The following is a 24,378-nucleotide window of genomic DNA, read 5'->3' on the forward strand; positions in this document are numbered from 1 at the left end:
CCGCGGTGGCTGGCACAAGATTTACCAACCCCTGAAGTTAGGCTGTTGCTATAACTAAGTCAAGTTTGCACTCATTGCTTAATGTTAATTACTGCTGAATACCCGTGGGGGCGTGGCTTAGCGAGGCGTCTTGGGCTACTACTTGGGTGTGCCTGATACCCGCTCCTCAAGGCCTGTATGGGGGTAGGTGGTCGAGGGCGTTTACACTGGGGCGCGGATACTTGCATGTATATATTTAGCAAAAACCAACCGTAAGGTTAGGACTAAGTCTTTTGTCCGCAGGCATGTTTTATGCCATCTTGGCAACTTCAGTGCCATGCTTTGTGTTAAGCTATGTGGACGGGGGTGTGGTTAGCTGATAGTTGAGTGGTGAGTGAGAGTGAAGTATATGAAATTATTGCTTGTGTTTACTATTTTTAGTACTGGAGTTTCTCTAAGTCCTAGGACTAGGAGGAAATGGTGTTTCATAGTGTGTAGGCGTCGGGATAGTCCGAGTATCGTCGGGGTATTCCTGCTAGGCCTAGGAAGTGCTGGGGGAAGAACGTTAGGTTTACTCCTGTAAATATTACCCCGAAGTGGGCTTTTGCTCATGTTTGGTGTAGGGTAAACCCAGTGAGTAGTGGGAATCAGTGAGTAAATCCTGCTAGAATGGCAAAGACGGCGCCTATGGATAGGACGTAGTGGAAGTGGGCAACTACGTAGTACGTGTCGTGCAGGGCGATGTCTAGGGAAGAGTTTGCAAGAACGATTCCTGTTAATCCTCCGATGGTAAATAGGAAGATAAATCCTAGAGCTCATAGTATTGGGGGGGGTCTCATTTGATTGTTCCTCCGTGCAGGGTGGCTAGTCAGCTAAATACTTTGATTCCGGTAGGGATGGCAATGATTATAGTGGCTGATGTAAAGTAGGCTCGGGTATCAACGTCTATTCCTACTGTAAACATGTGGTGAGCTCAGACGATGAATCCTAGGAAGCCGATGGATAGTATGGCTCAGACTATTCCCATGTAGCCGAAGGGCTCCTTTTTGCCTGAGTAGTACGTGACTACGTGTGAGATGATTCCGAACCCCGGTAGGATCAGAATATAGACTTCTGGGTGTCCGAAGAATCAGAATAGGTGTTGGTACAGGATTGGGTCTCCTCCTCCAGCGGGGTCGAAGAATGTGGTGTTTAGGTTTCGATCAGTTAGTAATATTGTAATACCGGCGGCGAGTACGGGGAGTGATAGAAGGAGTAGGATGGCGGTAATTAGTACGGATCAGACAAATAGTGGGGTTTGGTATTGTGAGAGTGCGGGGGGTTTTATGTTGATGGCTGTGGTGATAAAGTTGATGGCCCCAAGGATGGAGGAGATACCGGCTAAGTGGAGTGAGAAGATAGCCAGGTCTACTGAAGCTCCGGCGTGGGCAAGGTCACCTGCTAGGGGAGGGTAGACAGTTCAGCCTGTGCCGGCGCCAGCTTCTACAGTGGATGAGGCTAGTAGGAGGAGGAATGATGGGGGGAGGAGTCAAAAGCTTATGTTGTTTATTCGCGGGAATGCTATGTCGGGGGCACCGATTATGAGGGGGACTAATCAGTTGCCGAATCCTCCGATCATGATGGGTATGACTATAAAGAAGCTTATTACAAAGGCGTGAGCGGTAACGATTACATTGTAAATTTGGTCGTCGCCTAGGAGAGTTCCTGGTTGTCCTAGTTCTGCGCGGATTAATAGGCTGAGTGCGGTGCCGACTATTCCTGCTCATGCCCCGAAGATGAGGTACAGGGTGCCAATATCCTTATGGTTAGTGGAAAATAGTCATCGGTTGATGAAGGTGACGGGTAAGATGGCTGAGTGTTGAAGCGTTAGGCTGTAGTCCTTTTTACAGAGGTTTAATTCCTCTTCTTATCGGCTCTGTAGTGAAATTCATGTTGAGTTGCAAGCTCATCGATGCGCACTAGGGTGCGTCAGGGTCTTTGTAGGCAGAAGCCAATTGGTTTAGGCATTTAGCTGTTAACTAGAGTTTTGTGGGATCGAAGCCCATCTGTCTAGGGAGGCTTTAGCTTAATTAAAGCGTCTGACTTGCATTCAGAAGATACAGGTTAATATTCTGTAAGTCTTAATGTGCAGAAACTAAGAGGGTTTAACTCTTATTTAAGGCTTTGAAGGCCTTCGGTTTGGGGTGTTATCCTAAGTTTCTAGACAATGGCATGTATTATTGGGGACAGGGGAAGTAAGAGGATTGATAGTGAGGCAAGGACCGCAGTAGGTGTGCTTGGGGCTTTGCTAGTGTATCATTGTTTTATGTGGTTAGAGGAGTTGGGGGGAAGGGTAATTGTTGAGTGGTATGCGAGGCGTAGGTAGAAGAAGAGGCTGAGCAGTGATAGCATGGCAATTGCCATGGCTGCTGGTGTTATTTCCTGTTTAGTTAGTTCTTGGATGATAAGTCACTTTGGTATAAAGCCTGTTAATGGCGGGAGGCCTGCTAGGGATAAAAGTACTAGTATTAGGGTGGCGTTTAGCACTGGGGTTTTTGTTCATGAGGTTGTGATCATGGATAGGTTAAGGGCTTTGATTTTGTTAAGGGCTAGGAATACGGCTGATGTTATGATTGTGTATAGGTAGAAGGTAAGTAAGGCCAATTTGGGGCTGTAAACTAGGATGATGGCGATTCAGCCTAAGTGGGAGATGGACGAGAAGGCTAGGATTTTGCGTGTTTGTGTTTGGTTCAGTCCTATTCAGCCTCCTAGTGCTGTTGAGGCTAGGGCCATGGCGGTGAGTAGAGCTGGGTCGAGGGATTTGGATGTTAGTAGGAGCAGGGTTAGTGGGGGGAATTTTATGAGGGTCGAGAGTAGCAGGGCTGTTATTAGTGGCGATCCTTGTAGTACTTCTGGGAATCAGAAGTGAAATGGCACTAGGCCCAGTTTAATAGCGATTGCTGCTGTCAGTAGTAGACAGGAGGTTGGGTGGTTTATTTGTGTGATGTCTCATTGGCCGGTGACTCAGGCATTGGTTATGCTAGAGAATAGGACCAGGGCGGAAGCAGCTGCTTGGGTTAGGAAGTATTTCGTTGCGGCTTCTACTGCTCGTGGGTGGTGGGATTTGGCAATTAGGGGAATGATGGCTAGTGCGTTGATCTCCAGTCCTGTCCAGGCCAGAACTCAGTGGTTGCTGGAAATTGTGATTGTGGTGCCCAAGATGAGGCTGAAGGTTATGATTGGGGTCGCGTAAGGGTTCATTAGTAGAGGAGGGGGTTAAACCATCGTTTTTGGGGTATGGGCCCGATAGCTTGATTAGCTGACTCTACTAGAAAATAATATAAGGGAAGTATGGAGAATTTTGATTTCTCTTGTGTGGGTTCAATTCCTACTTTTCTAAGGTCAACAGGAAATGAGAGGGCTGTTATACCTCTATGTTCACTTTATCATAGTGACCCTTTGTAGTTCAGGCACATTTCCTTATGTAAGGAGGTAGGCCTGCATAGCAGATAGGTATGCTGATGTGTCAGAGGCACAGAGCTAGTGTGAGGGGTAGGAAGTTTTTTCATAGTAGGTGCATTAGTTGGTCATATCGGAATCGTGGGTATGAAGCTCGGACCCATAAGAAACCAGAAGATAGTAGGAGGACTTTTGTGGCTAGGATGACGGGGAATAGTTCTGTGGGTGGCCCTAGGGCGCTTGGGTTTAGGAATATGATGGCTGTAAGTGTATTTATTAGCATAATGTTCGCATATTCAGCTAGGAAGAATAAGGCGAAGGGTCCTGCGGCGTATTCAACGTTAAACCCTGAGACTAGCTCAGATTCACCCTCTGTGAGGTCAAAAGGAGCTCGGTTTGTCTCTGCTAGGGTGGATACGTATCATATTATTGCTAGGGGTCATGAGGAGAAAATGAAGTATAGAGGCTCCTGTGCGACGGCAAAGGAGCTGAGTGTGTAGCTTCCGCTTAGTATGATTATTGATAGCAGGATTATGGCCAGTGTCACTTCGTATGAAATGGTCTGTGCTACTGCCCGTAGGGCTCCGATTAGTGCGTATTTTGAGTTCGAGGCTCAGCCTGATCATAGGACTGAGTAGGCGGCTAGGCTTGACATGGCTATTAGGAAGAGAACTCCGAGGTTTAGATCTGCTAGGGGAAATGGGAGTGGTAGTGGTGCTCAAGTGGTGAGGGCTAGGACAAGGGCTAGTATTGGTATCAGAATGAATAGAAGTGGGGAAGAGGTAGAGGGTCGGATGGGCTCTTTGGTAAATAGTTTCAGTCCGTCCGCAAATGGTTGAAGTAGGCCAAAAGGCCCGACAACGTTAGGGCCTTTGCGGGATTGTATGTAGCTTAGGATTTTCCGTTCTACTAGGGTTAGGAAGGCTACGGCAATCAGGATTGGGATGATGTATAGGAGGGATATAATGAGGCAGCTTAGTGTTGTTATTTGAATCATGGGTGAAGCTAGGGAGAGGATTTGAACCTCTGGGGAAAGGGCTTAAGCCTTCTGCACTTGCCGGGCTCTGCCACTCTAGCTGGTCCTTTTCTAGGATTGAAAGTGGTGGGGGAAGGCCCTCTTCACGGTTTAGTTGGTTTCACTGCTTAGAGGGGGGGGGCGTGCTTGTGGTATTGGCCCCACTTTCCCGGTCCTTTCGTACTGGGGAGAGTGTGTCATAGATAGAAACCGACCTGGATTGCTCCGGTCTGAACTCAGATCACGTAGGACTGTTAATCGTTGAACAAACGAACCCTTAATAGCGGCTGCACCATTAGGATGTCCTGATCCAACATCGAGGTCGTAAACCCCCCTGTCGATATGGGCTCTTGAGGGGGATTGCGCTGTTATCCCTGGGGTAGCTTGGTCCATTAATCAATTATATTGGGTCTGGTCACTGTTAGCACTTTGAGGGGTAGCTCTAGGTAAAGAGGTATGGTCTTGTTTTTGGAGGATTTGTTCTCCTCCAAGGTCGCCCCAACCGAAAAATATCGACCAGGCTCTGCGATGGTAGTGGCCCCAGTGGGGTTGATTGAGGATTCGCGGTGGTCGTTGATTTTTAAGTTCCACAGGGTCTTCTCGTCTTATGTTCACATCCCCGCTTTTGCACGGGGAGATCAATTTCACTGATTATCTGTGAGAGACAGTTAAGACCTCGTTTAGCCATTCATACAAGTCTCGATTTATGGGACAATTGATTGCGCTACCTTTGCACGGTTAGGATACCGCGGCCGTTAAACCTAAGTCACCGGGCAGGCATCACCTTCAATACTGTTTAATTTGCTGAAGGCTATGTTTTTGGTAAACAGTCGGGCCTTATTAATTTGCCGAGTTCCTTTCACAGATTTTAATCGCTCTTATAGGCGCTCCTGAGTCGGGTTAACAGGGTTAGTTAATACGTGGTCTTGTAGGGGTTTTTGTATCTGTCTAGGTCTGTTAATAATGTTTCTATGTAAGCTTGCGCCGTTAGAGGGGTGTGGCCCTGAGTTACTTATTTTAGCATTAATTCTCCTATATTCATAGGTTGACCTGTTTGTGATAAGGGAATCATCTTATTTTGGTATTTTTAGGTGGTGGAGCTTTGACGCACTCTTTTTTGATGGCTGCTTTAGGGCCCACGGTAGGATCAGTAGTAAGAATTATCCGCTAGTCGAGGTTGTGTCCTTTTTTAATGGAGCTGTCCCTCCATTAAATAGCTCTTAATCATCTCAGTAGGGTTCAGGATGTCCGGTAGGGAGGATTAAGGGGGAACTTAGATTCGTTTCACAGGTAACCAGCTATCACCCAGCTCGGTTGGCTTTTCACCTCTACTGACAAGTCATCCCACTCTTTTGCAACAGAGACGGGTTCGCTCTCTTTAACTGCTTGAAAGTAGCTCGCTTGGGTTTCGGGAAGGCAAACTTTAGTTCACTTTGCTTGGTTGTTCTCGCTAAACCATGATGCAAAAGGTACAAGGGTTGATCTTTGCTGTCTGTCGCTTTGATTGTTTCACTGCTATTTCATCTTTCCCTTACGGTACTGGGGTCTCTATCGCGTCTAAGTGTCTTTTCTATCGCCTATACTAAGACTGTAAAATGCTTTAGTTTAATTAGTTTAGTAAATTCTTTAGTTTTGGTGTACTATTTGTGTGGTTGAGCTAGAGGGGGGGCTTCAAGACGATCCGGTCTAGTAGATATCTTTCAGGTGTAAGCTGAGTGCTTTGGTGTTATAGCTACGTCTTGATATTCTAAGTACACCTTCCGGTACACTTACCTTGTTACGACTTACCTCATCTTCAGCGTATTTATGGTATTAGTTATGTGGGATGTGGCTTTTGAGGAGGGTGACGGGCGGTATGTACGTGCCCCGGGGCCGGCTTAAAGTAGGCTCTATTGTCCCACTTTACTGCTAAATCCGCCTTCCAGAAGTGGTTTCACGCTTCTTTCCGTGTGCCCTATGAATAGGGAATGTAGCCCATTTCTTCCACTCCATAGGCTATACCTTGACCTGTCTTATTAGCGGGGTGCTATTGTGTCCACTGTTGTGCTCTCATTCGAGGTGGGCTGGCGACGGCGGTATGTAGGCTGTGTTGGCAAGGGGTGGTTGGGTTAATCGGGGATTATCGATTGTAGAACAGGCTCCTCTAGGTGGGTTTGGGGCACCGCCAAGTCCTTAGAGTTTTAAGCGTTTGTGCTCGTAGTTCTCTGGCGGATACTTCGGTAAAGTAAGTATCAAGATTTAGGGCCAGGCATAGTGGGGTATCTAATCCCAGTTTGGGCCCTGGCTTTCGTGGGTTTAAATCAGTCGTTAGTTCCTAAGATCATCTTAATGGTGTGTTTAGGTGCATCTTGGGCTTATGACAGCTCAGTTGCATTTTGATCTTAGTTAGCTAGGATAGGCATTTTACCACTCTTTACGCCGTGTCAATAGGACGGTTGATTTGGGTTTCTTGTATGACCGCGGTGGCTGGCACAAGATTTACCAACCCCTGAAGTTAGGCTGTTGCTATAACTAAGTCAAGTTTGCACTCATTGCTTAATGTTAATTACTGCTGAATACCCGTGGGGGCGTGGCTTAGCGAGGCGTCTTGGGCTACTACTTGGGTGTGCCTGATACCCGCTCCTCAAGGCCTGTATGGGGGTAGGTGGTCGAGGGCGTTTACACTGGGGCGCGGATACTTGCATGTATATATTTAGCAAAAACCAACCGTAAGGTTAGGACTAAGTCTTTTGTCCGCAGGCATGTTTTATGCCATCTTGGCAACTTCAGTGCCATGCTTTGTGTTAAGCTATGTGGACGGGGGTGTGGTTAGCTGATAGTTGAGTGGTGAGTGAGAGTGAAGTATATGAAATTATTGCTTGTGTTTACTATTTTTAGTACTGGAGTTTCTCTAAGTCCTAGGACTAGGAGGAAATGGTGTTTCATAGTGTGTAGGCGTCGGGATAGTCCGAGTATCGTCGGGGTATTCCTGCTAGGCCTAGGAAGTGCTGGGGGAAGAACGTTAGGTTTACTCCTGTAAATATTACCCCGAAGTGGGCTTTTGCTCATGTTTGGTGTAGGGTAAACCCAGTGAGTAGTGGGAATCAGTGAGTAAATCCTGCTAGAATGGCAAAGACGGCGCCTATGGATAGGACGTAGTGGAAGTGGGCAACTACGTAGTACGTGTCGTGCAGGGCGATGTCTAGGGAAGAGTTTGCAAGAACGATTCCTGTTAATCCTCCGATGGTAAATAGGAAGATAAATCCTAGAGCTCATAGTATTGGGGGGGGTCTCATTTGATTGTTCCTCCGTGCAGGGTGGCTAGTCAGCTAAATACTTTGATTCCGGTAGGGATGGCAATGATTATAGTGGCTGATGTAAAGTAGGCTCGGGTATCAACGTCTATTCCTACTGTAAACATGTGGTGAGCTCAGACGATGAATCCTAGGAAGCCGATGGATAGTATGGCTCAGACTATTCCCATGTAGCCGAAGGGCTCCTTTTTGCCTGAGTAGTACGTGACTACGTGTGAGATGATTCCGAACCCCGGTAGGATCAGAATATAGACTTCTGGGTGTCCGAAGAATCAGAATAGGTGTTGGTACAGGATTGGGTCTCCTCCTCCAGCGGGGTCGAAGAATGTGGTGTTTAGGTTTCGATCAGTTAGTAATATTGTAATACCGGCGGCGAGTACGGGGAGTGATAGAAGGAGTAGGATGGCGGTAATTAGTACGGATCAGACAAATAGTGGGGTTTGGTATTGTGAGAGTGCGGGGGGTTTTATGTTGATGGCTGTGGTGATAAAGTTGATGGCCCCAAGGATGGAGGAGATACCGGCTAAGTGGAGTGAGAAGATAGCCAGGTCTACTGAAGCTCCGGCGTGGGCAAGGTCACCTGCTAGGGGAGGGTAGACAGTTCAGCCTGTGCCGGCGCCAGCTTCTACAGTGGATGAGGCTAGTAGGAGGAGGAATGATGGGGGGAGGAGTCAAAAGCTTATGTTGTTTATTCGCGGGAATGCTATGTCGGGGGCACCGATTATGAGGGGGACTAATCAGTTGCCGAATCCTCCGATCATGATGGGTATGACTATAAAGAAGCTTATTACAAAGGCGTGAGCGGTAACGATTACATTGTAAATTTGGTCGTCGCCTAGGAGAGTTCCTGGTTGTCCTAGTTCTGCGCGGATTAATAGGCTGAGTGCGGTGCCGACTATTCCTGCTCATGCCCCGAAGATGAGGTACAGGGTGCCAATATCCTTATGGTTAGTGGAAAATAGTCATCGGTTGATGAAGGTGACGGGTAAGATGGCTGAGTGTTGAAGCGTTAGGCTGTAGTCCTTTTTACAGAGGTTTAATTCCTCTTCTTATCGGCTCTGTAGTGAAATTCATGTTGAGTTGCAAGCTCATCGATGCGCACTAGGGTGCGTCAGGGTCTTTGTAGGCAGAAGCCAATTGGTTTAGGCATTTAGCTGTTAACTAGAGTTTTGTGGGATCGAAGCCCATCTGTCTAGGGAGGCTTTAGCTTAATTAAAGCGTCTGACTTGCATTCAGAAGATACAGGTTAATATTCTGTAAGTCTTAATGTGCAGAAACTAAGAGGGTTTAACTCTTATTTAAGGCTTTGAAGGCCTTCGGTTTGGGGTGTTATCCTAAGTTTCTAGACAATGGCATGTATTATTGGGGACAGGGGAAGTAAGAGGATTGATAGTGAGGCAAGGACCGCAGTAGGTGTGCTTGGGGCTTTGCTAGTGTATCATTGTTTTATGTGGTTAGAGGAGTTGGGGGGAAGGGTAATTGTTGAGTGGTATGCGAGGCGTAGGTAGAAGAAGAGGCTGAGCAGTGATAGCATGGCAATTGCCATGGCTGCTGGTGTTATTTCCTGTTTAGTTAGTTCTTGGATGATAAGTCACTTTGGTATAAAGCCTGTTAATGGCGGGAGGCCTGCTAGGGATAAAAGTACTAGTATTAGGGTGGCGTTTAGCACTGGGGTTTTTGTTCATGAGGTTGTGATCATGGATAGGTTAAGGGCTTTGATTTTGTTAAGGGCTAGGAATACGGCTGATGTTATGATTGTGTATAGGTAGAAGGTAAGTAAGGCCAATTTGGGGCTGTAAACTAGGATGATGGCGATTCAGCCTAAGTGGGAGATGGACGAGAAGGCTAGGATTTTGCGTGTTTGTGTTTGGTTCAGTCCTATTCAGCCTCCTAGTGCTGTTGAGGCTAGGGCCATGGCGGTGAGTAGAGCTGGGTCGAGGGATTTGGATGTTAGTAGGAGCAGGGTTAGTGGGGGGAATTTTATGAGGGTCGAGAGTAGCAGGGCTGTTATTAGTGGCGATCCTTGTAGTACTTCTGGGAATCAGAAGTGAAATGGCACTAGGCCCAGTTTAATAGCGATTGCTGCTGTCAGTAGTAGACAGGAGGTTGGGTGGTTTATTTGTGTGATGTCTCATTGGCCGGTGACTCAGGCATTGGTTATGCTAGAGAATAGGACCAGGGCGGAAGCAGCTGCTTGGGTTAGGAAGTATTTCGTTGCGGCTTCTACTGCTCGTGGGTGGTGGGATTTGGCAATTAGGGGAATGATGGCTAGTGCGTTGATCTCCAGTCCTGTCCAGGCCAGAACTCAGTGGTTGCTGGAAATTGTGATTGTGGTGCCCAAGATGAGGCTGAAGGTTATGATTGGGGTCGCGTAAGGGTTCATTAGTAGAGGAGGGGGTTAAACCATCGTTTTTGGGGTATGGGCCCGATAGCTTGATTAGCTGACTCTACTAGAAAATAATATAAGGGAAGTATGGAGAATTTTGATTTCTCTTGTGTGGGTTCAATTCCTACTTTTCTAAGGTCAACAGGAAATGAGAGGGCTGTTATACCTCTATGTTCACTTTATCATAGTGACCCTTTGTAGTTCAGGCACATTTCCTTATGTAAGGAGGTAGGCCTGCATAGCAGATAGGTATGCTGATGTGTCAGAGGCACAGAGCTAGTGTGAGGGGTAGGAAGTTTTTTCATAGTAGGTGCATTAGTTGGTCATATCGGAATCGTGGGTATGAAGCTCGGACCCATAAGAAACCAGAAGATAGTAGGAGGACTTTTGTGGCTAGGATGACGGGGAATAGTTCTGTGGATGGCCCTAGGGCGCTTGGGTTTAGGAATATGATGGCTGTAAGTGTATTTATTAGCATAATGTTCGCATATTCAGCTAGGAAGAATAAGGCGAAGGGTCCTGCGGCGTATTCAACGTTAAACCCTGAGACTAGCTCAGATTCACCCTCTGTGAGGTCAAAAGGAGCTCGGTTTGTCTCTGCTAGGGTGGATACGTATCATATTATTGCTAGGGGTCATGAGGAGAAAATGAAGTATAGAGGCTCCTGTGCGACGGCAAAGGAGCTGAGTGTGTAGCTTCCGCTTAGTATGATTATTGATAGCAGGATTATGGCCAGTGTCACTTCGTATGAAATGGTCTGTGCTACTGCCCGTAGGGCTCCGATTAGTGCGTATTTTGAGTTCGAGGCTCAGCCTGATCATAGGACTGAGTAGGCGGCTAGGCTTGACATGGCTATTAGGAAGAGAACTCCGAGGTTTAGATCTGCTAGGGGAAATGGGAGTGGTAGTGGTGCTCAAGTGGTGAGGGCTAGGACAAGGGCTAGTATTGGTATCAGAATGAATAGAAGTGGGGAAGAGGTAGAGGGTCGGATGGGCTCTTTGGTAAATAGTTTCAGTCCGTCCGCAAATGGTTGAAGTAGGCCAAAAGGCCCGACAACGTTAGGGCCTTTGCGGGATTGTATGTAGCTTAGGATTTTCCGTTCTACTAGGGTTAGGAAGGCTACGGCAATCAGGATTGGGATGATGTATAGGAGGGATATAATGAGGCAGCTTAGTGTTGTTATTTGAATCATGGGTGAAGCTAGGGAGAGGATTTGAACCTCTGGGGAAAGGGCTTAAGCCTTCTGCACTTGCCGGGCTCTGCCACTCTAGCTGGTCCTTTTCTAGGATTGAAAGTGGTGGGGGAAGGCCCTCTTCACGGTTTAGTTGGTTTCACTGCTTAGAGGGGGGGGGCGTGCTTGTGGTATTGGCCCCACTTTCCCGGTCCTTTCGTACTGGGGAGAGTGTGTCATAGATAGAAACCGACCTGGATTGCTCCGGTCTGAACTCAGATCACGTAGGACTGTTAATCGTTGAACAAACGAACCCTTAATAGCGGCTGCACCATTAGGATGTCCTGATCCAACATCGAGGTCGTAAACCCCCCTGTCGATATGGGCTCTTGAGGGGGATTGCGCTGTTATCCCTGGGGTAGCTTGGTCCATTAATCAATTATATTGGGTCTGGTCACTGTTAGCACTTTGAGGGGTAGCTCTAGGTAAAGAGGTATGGTCTTGTTTTTGGAGGATTTGTTCTCCTCCAAGGTCGCCCCAACCGAAAAATATCGACCAGGCTCTGCGATGGTAGTGGCCCCAGTGGGGTTGATTGAGGATTCGCGGTGGTCGTTGATTTTTAAGTTCCACAGGGTCTTCTCGTCTTATGTTCACATCCCCGCTTTTGCACGGGGAGATCAATTTCACTGATTATCTGTGAGAGACAGTTAAGACCTCGTTTAGCCATTCATACAAGTCTCGATTTATGGGACAATTGATTGCGCTACCTTTGCACGGTTAGGATACCGCGGCCGTTAAACCTAAGTCACCGGGCAGGCATCACCTTCAATACTGTTTAATTTGCTGAAGGCTATGTTTTTGGTAAACAGTCGGGCCTTATTAATTTGCCGAGTTCCTTTCACAGATTTTAATCGCTCTTATAGGCGCTCCTGAGTCGGGTTAACAGGGTTAGTTAATACGTGGTCTTGTAGGGGTTTTTGTATCTGTCTAGGTCTGTTAATAATGTTTCTATGTAAGCTTGCGCCGTTAGAGGGGTGTGGCCCTGAGTTACTTATTTTAGCATTAATTCTCCTATATTCATAGGTTGACCTGTTTGTGATAAGGGAATCATCTTATTTTGGTATTTTTAGGTGGTGGAGCTTTGACGCACTCTTTTTTGATGGCTGCTTTAGGGCCCACGGTAGGATCAGTAGTAAGAATTATCCGCTAGTCGAGGTTGTGTCCTTTTTTAATGGAGCTGTCCCTCCATTAAATAGCTCTTAATCATCTCAGTAGGGTTCAGGATGTCCGGTAGGGAGGATTAAGGGGGAACTTAGATTCGTTTCACAGGTAACCAGCTATCACCCAGCTCGGTTGGCTTTTCACCTCTACTGACAAGTCATCCCACTCTTTTGCAACAGAGACGGGTTCGCTCTCTTTAACTGCTTGAAAGTAGCTCGCTTGGGTTTCGGGAAGGCAAACTTTAGTTCACTTTGCTTGGTTGTTCTCGCTAAACCATGATGCAAAAGGTACAAGGGTTGATCTTTGCTGTCTGTCGCTTTGATTGTTTCACTGCTATTTCATCTTTCCCTTACGGTACTGGGGTCTCTATCGCGTCTAAGTGTCTTTTCTATCGCCTATACTAAGACTGTAAAATGCTTTAGTTTAATTAGTTTAGTAAATTCTTTAGTTTTGGTGTACTATTTGTGTGGTTGAGCTAGAGGGGGGGCTTCAAGACGATCCGGTCTAGTAGATATCTTTCAGGTGTAAGCTGAGTGCTTTGGTGTTATAGCTACGTCTTGATATTCTAAGTACACCTTCCGGTACACTTACCTTGTTACGACTTACCTCATCTTCAGCGTATTTATGGTATTAGTTATGTGGGATGTGGCTTTTGAGGAGGGTGACGGGCGGTATGTACGTGCCCCGGGGCCGGCTTAAAGTAGGCTCTATTGTCCCACTTTACTGCTAAATCCGCCTTCCAGAAGTGGTTTCACGCTTCTTTCCGTGTGCCCTATGAATAGGGAATGTAGCCCATTTCTTCCACTCCATAGGCTATACCTTGACCTGTCTTATTAGCGGGGTGCTATTGTGTCCACTGTTGTGCTCTCATTCGAGGTGGGCTGGCGACGGCGGTATGTAGGCTGTGTTGGCAAGGGGTGGTTGGGTTAATCGGGGATTATCGATTGTAGAACAGGCTCCTCTAGGTGGGTTTGGGGCACCGCCAAGTCCTTAGAGTTTTAAGCGTTTGTGCTCGTAGTTCTCTGGCGGATACTTCGGTAAAGTAAGTATCAAGATTTAGGGCCAGGCATAGTGGGGTATCTAATCCCAGTTTGGGCCCTGGCTTTCGTGGGTTTAAATCAGTCGTTAGTTCCTAAGATCATCTTAATGGTGTGTTTAGGTGCATCTTGGGCTTATGACAGCTTAGTTGCATTTTGATCTTAGTTAGCTAGGATAGGCATTTTACCACTCTTTACGCCGTGTCAATAGGACGGTTGATTTGGGTTTCTTGTATGACCGCGGTGGCTGGCACAAGATTTACCAACCCCTGAAGTTAGGCTGTTGCTATAACTAAGTCAAGTTTGCACTCATTGCTTAATGTTAATTACTGCTGAATACCCGTGGGGGCGTGGCTTAGCGAGGCGTCTTGGGCTACTACTTGGGTGTGCCTGATACCCGCTCCTCAAGGCCTGTATGGGGGTAGGTGGTCGAGGGCGTTTACACTGGGGCGCGGATACTTGCATGTATATATTTAGCAAAAACCAACCGTAAGGTTAGGACTAAGTCTTTTGTCCGCAGGCATGTTTTATGCCATCTTGGCAACTTCAGTGCCATGCTTTGTGTTAAGCTATGTGGACGGGGGTGTGGTTAGCTGATAGTTGAGTGGTGAGTGAGAGTGAAGTATATGAAATTATTGCTTGTGTTTACTATTTTTAGTACTGGAGTTTCTCTAATAAGTTTAAGTTATTTTGTATGTGTTTGTGTGTATATATACATCGTTCCGATGATGTCATGGAAGGGATGATTAATGGAGTTTTAGAGGTAGTTTGCTGGGATTGGGCGATGAAGGTTTATGCTACATGGTGGTTAGCGAAAGTTTACTGGTTTAGTTTGTGAAGCGCAGGGGTTGCGCTTAATGATTTGTTGTTTTGTGCTATGTCCAACGAGCATTCATCCAATAGCCCCATTTAACCCGGAGGGTGGAGGTAACATTAACTGAATGTGGTCAAAGTGCATCAGTGTCAGGATGATTCCCCATATACGCCAACCGTCTCATCGAGGGACCCTTGAAATATAGGATAGGCCGTGAGGCAGGTGTGTCCAGGCTTAGATTGTGGGACCCCCGAGATCACTGGGAATAGCCACCTGTGAGGTAACCCCGGAAAAAATAAGAGGAACCAGAGGCGCCAAAAAGCTGGAACATGCCGCGATTACGCATTGAGAAGGTGAAAGTACTCACAGATGCCACTTTGAAGGGCAAGGAGGGGTGAGTGAACCCAATGGATGGCCCTGACCGAGGAACCAGAGGCGCAAAAATGTGAGGAGGGCGAGGGGTTTAGGGGGAACGTATGGGCCTGAAGCTAGTCATACCGGACATTATGTGCAACGGGTTGCTGATTTCACGTGAGGAGTACGATTAATAAATCCGTCTGATACGAACTGCATGAGATATGTGGTGGAGAGTTGTTGTTGGAGCATGTCCTGTGAGCATTCATTAAAATGGGGTCTTGTTATGCGCTTGAGTGGAGTTGTATTGGGTGTTGTGGGGTATGGTCCTAGAACATTCATGCCGGGTGGTTTGGTAGGAGTGTGTTTAAGGGTTTAATGGCCGTGTACATGTATGGGTTTAGCACCTGCTTATAAGATAGTCCGTATATAATGTATATTACTGGTACTATAGTATGTATGTATATGGGGTATATAAATTTATGCACGAATATGCATAACCAAATACCCCCGCCTCGGGGGGGGAGGGGGGGGGGGTTAAGCATAATGGCATAGATGGGGTAGAATTATTGGGGGCTTGCGGTTAGTTCCTGTAGTTGAGAACAATGGCGGCTTTTCGAGCCGCAGGCCTCGGGTAGTGTCCGGGCAGGAATAATGACTTATTTTATGTTTTTTTTAGGGATTTGCTTTGCGGTGGGTGTTTTGGGTGTGGCGTCGAATCCTTCGCCGTATTATGGGGTTGTTGGTTTGGTGTTAGCGTCTGTGGCGGGGTGCGGGTGGTTGCTGGGCCTTGGGGTTTCGTTCGTGGCTTTAGTGCTGTTTATGGTGTATTTGGGGGGTATGCTGGTGGTGTTTGTTTATTCAGTAGCTTTAGCAGCGGAGCCTTTCCCTGGGGCTTGGGGGGATTGACGGGTGATTGGATGTGCAGTAGCGTTTGTGGCAATTGTTTTTGGGGGGTTGGTGTTTGGGGGGTTTATGGGGGCTTGGAAGTTCGGGGTTTCTACTGTGAATAATGTTGGGGTGTTTGTTGTTCGGTCGGATTTTAGTGGAGTTTCCATGTTTTATTCACATGGGGCAGGGATGTTTTTAGTGGCGGGTTGGGGGCTGTTGTTGACTTTGTTTGTTGTATTGGAGCTTGTGCGGGGGTTGTCGCGGGGTGCTATTCGGGCGGTTTAGGGGTTAGGGTCAGAGAATAGTTTATTGAAAATGCCAGCTTTGGGAGCTGGAGATAAAGGTTTGAGTCCTTTTTTTCTGAGTTTGGGGTACTCTAAGAAGTGGTAAGTCTTCAATCTTTGGTTTACAAGACCAATGTTTTTATAAACTATTAGAGTATTTAGCAGTTGAGTATTTTGTTTTCTAGGGCGCTTGCGGCGGGGAGGAGAAATAGGAGGATAGTGAAGTAGGCGATTGAAGCGAGTTGGCCGATGATGATGAATGGGTGTTCGACGGGTTGGCTTCCTACTCATGTTAGGACGAGGAGGTCGGCGACTAGTACTCAGAATAGGAGCTGGGAGAGTGGTCGGAATGTTATTGCTCGTTGTTTTGATTTGTGCAGGAATGGGATTAGGAATAGGATCAGTACGGAGGCGGCCAGTGCTAATACGCCTCCTAGTTTATTTGGGATTGAACGTAGGATGGCGTAGGCGAATAGGAAGTATCATTCTGGCTTGATGTGTGGTGGGGTTACTAGCGGGTTTGCTGGGGTGAAGTTTTCTGGGTCTCCCAGGAGGTTAACCGCTCATGCTTCTTTCTTATGAGACGTTAGTAAACCAATTACATAGCCTTGTCAAGACTAAATCACAGGTAAAAATCCTGTACATCTCATGTGGCCAACCACTCCCAACTAGGATTCCAAGACGCCTCATCACCCATCATAGAAGAACTCGTTGAATTCCACGACCACGCCCTAATCGTTGCCCTAGCTATCTGCAGCCTAGTTCTCTACCTTTTAGCCCACATACTAACAGAAAAACTCTCGTCCAATGCTGTAGACGCCCAAGAAGTAGAGCTGATCTGGACAATCCTACCTGCTATCGTCCTGGTACTCCTCGCCCTCCCATCCCTACAAATCCTCTACATAATGGACGAAATCGACGAACCAGACCTCACCCTAAAAGCCATCGGCCACCAATGATACTGAAGCTACGAATACACAGACTTCAAAGACCTATCATTCGACTCCTACATAGTGCCCACCCCAGACTTACCCAACGGCCACTTCCGACTGCTAGAAGTTGACCACCGCGTAGTTATCCCAATAGAATCCCCCATCCGCGTGATCATTACTGCAGGAGACGTACTCCACTCCTGAGCAGTCCCAACGCTCGGAGTTAAAACAGACGCAATCCCAGGCCGACTAAACCAAACTTCATTCATTACCACCCGGCCTGGGATTTTTTACGGACAATGCTCAGAAATTTGCGGGGCTAATCACAGCTACATACCCATTGTAGTAGAATCAACCCCACTCCCACATTTCGAGGCCTGATCGTCCCTTCTATCATCATCCTAATCATTAAGAAGCTATGCAACAGCACTAGCCTTTTAAGCTAGCCAAAGAGGGACTTCCCCCTCCTTAATGATATGCCACAGCTTAACCCCGCACCATGATTTTCAATCATAATTATAACCTGATTAACCCTAGCACTCCTCATCCAACCAAAACTACTAGCCTTCACCACAACCAACCCCCCATCAAATAAGACCTCCCTCACTACCAAACCCACACCATGATCCTGACCATGAACCTAAGCTTCTTTGACCAATTTTCCAGCCCCAATCTATTTGGCATCCCCTTAATCCTACTATCCCTACTCTTCCCAGCCCTACTATTCCCGTCCCCAAACAACCGATGAATCAACAACCGCCTTTCTACTATCCAAACATGACTCCTTCACCTAATCACAAAACAACTAATAGTCCCACTCAACAAAAATGGCCACAAATGAGCCATAATATTTACATCCCTAATAATCATACTTCTTACAATCAACCTTCTAGGCCTCCTTCCATATACATTCACCCCAACCACCCAACTATCTATGAACATAGCCCTAGCCTTCCCACTATGGCTCGCCACACTACTAACAGGCCTACGAAACCAACCATCAGCCTCTTTAGCCCACCTATTACCCGAAGGTACCCCTACACCCCTAATCCCCGCACTAATCCTGATCGAAACAACCAGCCTACTAATCCGCCCCCTAGCCCTCGGAGTCCGCCTTACAGCCAACCTTACAGCAGGACACTTACTCATCCAACTCATCTCTACAGCCTCCATTGCATTAATACCCACCCTTCCTGCAGTATCCATCCTAACAATAATCATCCTACTACTCCTAACCATCCTAGAAGTAGCAGTAGCCATAATCCAGGCCTACGTCTTCGTGCTCCTTCTAAGCCTATACTTACAAGAAAACATCTAATGGCACACCAAGCACACTCATACCACATAGTTGACCCAAGCCCTTGACCAATCTTCGGGGCAGCCGCCGCCCTACTCACAACCTCAGGATTAATCATGTGATTCCACTACAACTCATCCATACTACTAACCCTAGGCCTCATCTCAATACTCCTAGTAATACTCCAATGATGACGAGACATTGTACGAGAAAGCACCTTCCAAGGCCATCACACTCCCACAGTCCAAAAAGGCCTACGATACGGCATAATCCTTTTCATCACATCCGAAGCATTCTTCTTCTTAGGGTTCTTCTGAGCGTTCTTCCACTCGAGCCTGGCCCCAACCCCAGAACTAGGAGGCCAATGACCCCCAACAGGAATTAAACCACTCAACCCGATAGAAGTCCCCCTACTAAACACAGCCATCCTACTAGCCTCAGGCGTTACCGTAACGTGAGCCCATCACAGCATCACAGAAGGAAACCGAAAACACGCCATCCACGCCCTAACCCTAACGATCCTCCTGGGATTCTACTTCACAGCCCTACAAGCAATAGAATACCACGAAGCCCCATTCTCAATCGCCGATAGCGTCTACGGATCTACCTTCTTCGTTGCCACTGGATTCCACGGACTCCACGTAATCATCGGATCCTCCTTCCTGACCGTCTGCCTCTTCCGACTGATCAAGTTCCACTTTACATCAGACCACCACTTCGGATTCGAGGCAGCAGCCTGATACTGACACTTCGTAGACGTCATCTGACTATTCCTCTACATAACCATCTACTGATGAGGATCTTGCTCTTCTAGTATATTAATTACAATTGACTTCCAATCTCTAGAATCTGGTATAAACCCAGAGGAGAGCAATGAACGCACTCATGTTCATATTCGCCCTATCATCAATCCTAAGCGCCGCCCTAACCGCATTAAACTTCTGACTCGCCCAAATAAACCCCGACTCAGAGAAACTCTCACCGTACGAATGTGGATTCGACCCACTTGGATCTGCTCGATTACCATTCTCAGTCCGATTCTTCCTCAGTAGCCATCCTGTTCGTCCTATTCGACCTAGAAATCGCCCTCCTACTCCCCCTGCCATGAGCCGTCCAACTCCAATCCCCCCTAATGACCCTCACCTGAACTGTAGTGATCCTCCTTCTCCTAACACTCGGACTGGCCTACGAGTGAATTCAAGGGGGCCTAGAATGAGCAGAATAACAGAAAGTTAGTCTAACCAAAAAGATAGCTGGTTTCGACCCAGCAGATTACAGCCAACCCTGTAACTTTCTTATGTCGCCCCTACATTTAAGCTTCTACTCAGCCTTCATTTTCAGCGGACTAGGACTAGCCTTCCACCGAACCCACCTAGTATCCGCCCTACTATGCCTTGAAAGCATAATATTATCGATATTCGTAGGCCTATCAATATGATCCATCGAAAACCAAGTCTCCTCATTCACCATGGTACCAATTCTCATGCTAACCTTCTCAGCGTGTGAGGCGGGCACAGGCCTGGCCATCCTAGTAGCCTCCACCCGCACACATGGCTCCGACCATCTACACAACCTAAACCTCCTGCAATGCTAAAAATCATCCTACCCACAATCATACTTCTTCCAACAGCTCTGCTGTCTCCACCAAAATTTCTATGGACTAACACCACCTTATACAGCCTCCTAATCGCTGCCCTAAGCCTACAGTGATTAATCCCAACCTACTACCCCTACAAATTTTTATCCAACTGAACAGGAATTGACCAAATCTCATCCCCCCTCCTAGTACTATCCTGCTGACTACTCCCACTCATAATCATAGCAAGCCAAAACCACCTGCAACAAGAACCCCTACAACGCAAACGAATCTTTATCTCAACCTTAGTCGCAGTCCAGCCATTCATCCTACTAGCCTTTTCCACCACAGAACTAGCACTATTTTACATCTCATTTGAAGCAACCCTCATTCCCACCCTAATCTTAATCACCCGATGGGGGAACCAACCAGAACACCTAAGCGCTGGCATCTACCTGCTATTCTACACGCCAGTAAGCTCTCTACCCCTGCTAATCACAATCATACACCTATACGTGAAAATTGGCACCCTGCACCTGCCAACCCTACAACTAACCCACCCAACCCTATCCACCTCATGGACAGGAATACTATCAGGTCTAGCACTGCTCATAGCATTCATAGTAAAAGCCCCACTATACGGCCTACACCTCTGACTGCCAAAAGCCCACGTAGAAGCACCCATCGCAGGCTCAATACTCCTCGCCGCCCTACTACTAAAGCTAGGAGGATACGGAATTATACGAGTCACTCTATTTATGGGCCCACTGTCCAACCTCCTGCACTACCCCTTCCTAACCCTGGCCCTATGAGGCGCCCTAATGACTAGCTCAATCTGCCTACGACAGACAGACCTAAAATCACTAATCGCTTATTCATCCGTTAGCCACATAGGCCTAGTTATCGCCGCAGGAATAATCCAAACCCACTGATCATTCTCAGGGGCAATGATCCTAATAATTTCCCATGGACTAACTTCCTCCATACTATTCTGCCTAGCCAACACAAACTATGAACGTACGCACAGCCGAATTCTACTACTCACACGAGGCCTACAACCTCTCCTACCACTCATAGCTACCTGATGATTGCTGGCCAATCTAACAAACATAGCCTTACCCCCAACAACAAACCTCATAGCAGAGCTAACCATTATAATCACCTTATTCAACTGATCTGCCTTCACGATCATCCTAACAGGAATCGCAACCCTACTAACCGCCTCCTACACCTTATTCATACTACTAATGACCCAACGAGGCTCAATCCCCTCCCACATCACATCTATGCAAAACTCAACCACGCGAGAACACCTGCTCATAACACTCCACATTATCCCAATATTCCTCCTAATCCTCAAACCCGAACTGATCTCCGGAATCCCCTCATGCAAGTATAGTTTAAACCAAACATTAGACTGTGATTCTAAGAATAGAAGTTCAAACCTTCTTACCTGCCGAGGGGAGGGTTTAACCAACAAGAGCTGCTAACTCTTACATCTGAGCCTAAAACCTCAGCCCCCTTACTTTTAAAGGATAACAGCAATCCACTGGTCTTAGGAACCACCCATCTTGGTGCAAATCCAAGTAAAAGTAGTGAACCCCACACTACTAATCAACTCCCTCACACTACTCACGCTGACAATCCTCCTAACCCCAATCATCCTGCCATTTCTATTTAAAAACTTTAAAAACACCCCACAAGCCACCACCCGCGCTGTTAAAACCGCATTCCTAATTAGCCTAGCCCCTACAACCGCATTCATCTACTCGGGAGTAGAATCTGTCACCTGCCACTGGGAGTGAAAATTCATTATAAACTTTAAAATCCCCCTGAGCCTAAAAATAGACCAATACTCAATAACATTTCTTCCAATCGCCCTATTTGTAACATGATCAATCCTACAATTCGCCATATGATACATGGCCTCAGAGCCATACGTAACAAAATTTTTCACCTACCTACTGACATTCCTAGTCGCCATACTCCTCCTAACAACCGCAAACAACATATTCCTCCTATTCGTAGGCTGGGAAGGAGTACGAATCATGTCCTTCCTTCTCATCGGCTGATGACAAGGCCGAGCAGATGCCAACACCGCCGCCCTACAAGCCGTAATCTACAACCGAATCGGAGACGTCGGACTGACCCTGAGCATAGCATGACTAGCTTCAACATTCAACACCTGAGAGATCCAACAAGCCGTACACCCCCACCAAACCCCAATCCTCCCCCTCATAGGATTAATCCTCGCAGCCGCAGGAAAATCCGCCCAATTTGGACTCCACCCATGACTGCCCGCAGCAATAGAAGGCCCCACCCCAGTATCAGCCCTACTGCACTCCAGTACCATAGTAGTAGCCGGAATCTTCCTGCTCATCCGCATGCACCCCCTGCTAGCCACCAACCAGACAGCCCTAACTGCCTGCCTATGCCTAGGTGCTCTATCAACCCTATTCGCTGCCACATGCGCCCTAACCCAAAATGACATCAAAAAAATCATTGCTTTCTCAACATCCAGCCAACTAGGACTAATAATAGTCACTATCGGACTAAACCTCCCACAACTAGCCTTCCTACACATCTCAACCCATGCCTTCTTTAAAGCCATACTATTCCTATGCTCAGGGTCTATCATCCACAACCTAAACGGAGAACAAGATATCCGAAAGATAGGAGGCCTACAGAAAATACTCCCAGTCACTACTTCCTGCCTAACCATCGGAAACCTGGCGCTGATAGGAACCCCATTCCTAGCCGGATTCTACTCAAAAGACCTCATCATCGAAAGCTTAAACACATCATACCTAAATACTTGAGCCCTACTCCTAACCCTTATAGCCACAGCATTCACCGCAACCTACAGCATCCGCATAACCATCCTAGTCCAAGCTGGACAAACCCGAATCCCCCCAATAGTATCAATAAACGAAAACAACCCACTAATCACCGCCCCCCTAACCCGACTCGCCCTAGGCAGCATTACAGCAGGAATAATCATTACCTCTTTCATCACACCAACCAAAACCCCCCCAATAACCATACCCCTTATCACCAAAACCGCTGCCATCCTCATAACAATCCTAGGAATCATCCTAGCCCTAGAACTATCGAACATAACACACACCCTCACTCACCCCAAACCAAACCCCCTCATAAACTTCTCCTCTGCATTAGGGTACTTCAACCCCCTAGTACACCGATTCTTCTCCAAAAACCTACTAGAAAAGGGACAAAACATTGCCCTACACTTGATCGACCTCTCCTGACTCAAAAAAATAGGGCCAGAGGGCCTTGCTGAACTACAAGTAGCCGCAAGCAAAGCCGCAACCTCAATACACACAGGGCTAATTAAGGCCTACCTAGGATCCTTCGCCCTCTCCATCCTGGTAATAATCCTAATAACACACAGACTCACTAATGGCCCCTAACATCCGCAAATCCCATCCCCTACTAAAAATAATCAACAACTCCCTAATCGACCTACCCGCCCCCTCCAACATCTCTGCCTGATGAAACTTCGGCTCCCTTCTAGCCATCTGCTTAGCCACACAAATCCTAACAGGCCTGCTACTAGCCATACACTACACCGCAGACACTTCACTCGCCTTCTCCTCAGTAGCTCACACATGCCGAGACGTCCAGTACGGATGGCTCATCCGCAACCTCCACGCCAACGGTGCTTCGCTCTTCTTTATCTGCATCTACTTACACATCGGACGAGGCCTCTACTACGGCTCCTACCTATACAAAGAAACCTGAAACACAGGAGTAATCCTCCTACTCACCCTAATAGCAACTGCCTTCGTAGGGTATGTCCTACCATGAGGACAAATGTCATTCTGAGGGGCCACCGTAATCACCAACCTATTCTCAGCCATCCCGTACATTGGGCAAACTCTAGTAGAATGAGCCTGAGGAGGATTCTCAGTAGACAATCCAACCTTAACCCGATTCTTCGCCATCCACTTCCTACTGCCCTTCCTAATTGCAGGAATCACCCTAGTCCACCTAACCTTCCTACACGAATCAGGCTCAAATAACCCACTAGGAATCGTATCAGACTGCGACAAAATCCCATTCCACCCATACTTCTCCATTAAAGACAGCTTAGGGCTTACCCTAATAATCACCCCTCTAATAGCACTAGCCCTATTTTCACCGAACCTCCTGGTTCTTGGAATCCTAGTTGGGAGTGGTTGGCCACATGAGATGTACAGGATTTTTACCTGTGATTTAGTCTTGACAAGGCTATGTAATTGGTTTACTAACGTCTCATAAGAAAGAAGCATGAGCGGTTAATGCAGTTGGCTTGAAACCCATCCCCAGTGGTGCAAGTGCACTCTCTGAACTCACTGAAGTGCATTCCCAGTGGTGCCAGTGCACTCTCTGCACTCACTGCACTGCATCCCCAGTGGTGCCAGTGCAATCTCTGGACTCACTGCAGAGCATCCCCAGTGGTGCCAGTGCACTCTGTGGACTCACTGTAGTGCATCCCCAGTGGTGCCAGTGCACTCTCTGGACTCACTGCACTGCATCCCCAGTGGTGTCAGTGCAATCTCTGGACTCACTGCAGTGCATCCCCAGTGGTGCCAGTGCACTCTCTGGACTCACTGTACTGCATCCCCACTGGTGCCAGTGCACTATGTGGACTCACTGTACTGCATCCCCAGTGGTGACAGTGCACTCT

At 47.3% G+C, this 24,378-nt stretch overlaps 1 long non-coding RNA gene across 1 annotated transcript; it reads right to left on the reverse strand.

The window, feature by feature from the left end:
• Positions 1-1,822: 1,822 nt before the first annotated feature.
• Positions 1,823-23,995, reverse strand: LOC310879945. Its single transcript, XR_014571274.1, has 2 exons — positions 9,547-23,995; positions 1,823-2,723 (listed from the first exon to the last, which is right to left on the reverse strand). It is a non-coding gene; the product is annotated as an uncharacterized lncRNA (long non-coding RNA).
• Positions 23,996-24,378: the final 383 nt, after the last annotated feature.

The sequence above is a fragment of the Anser anser genome (genome assembly GCF_964211835.1).
Source record: "Anser anser genome assembly, chromosome: 11".
Classification (NCBI taxonomy): Eukaryota; Metazoa; Chordata; class Aves; order Anseriformes; family Anatidae; genus Anser; species Anser anser.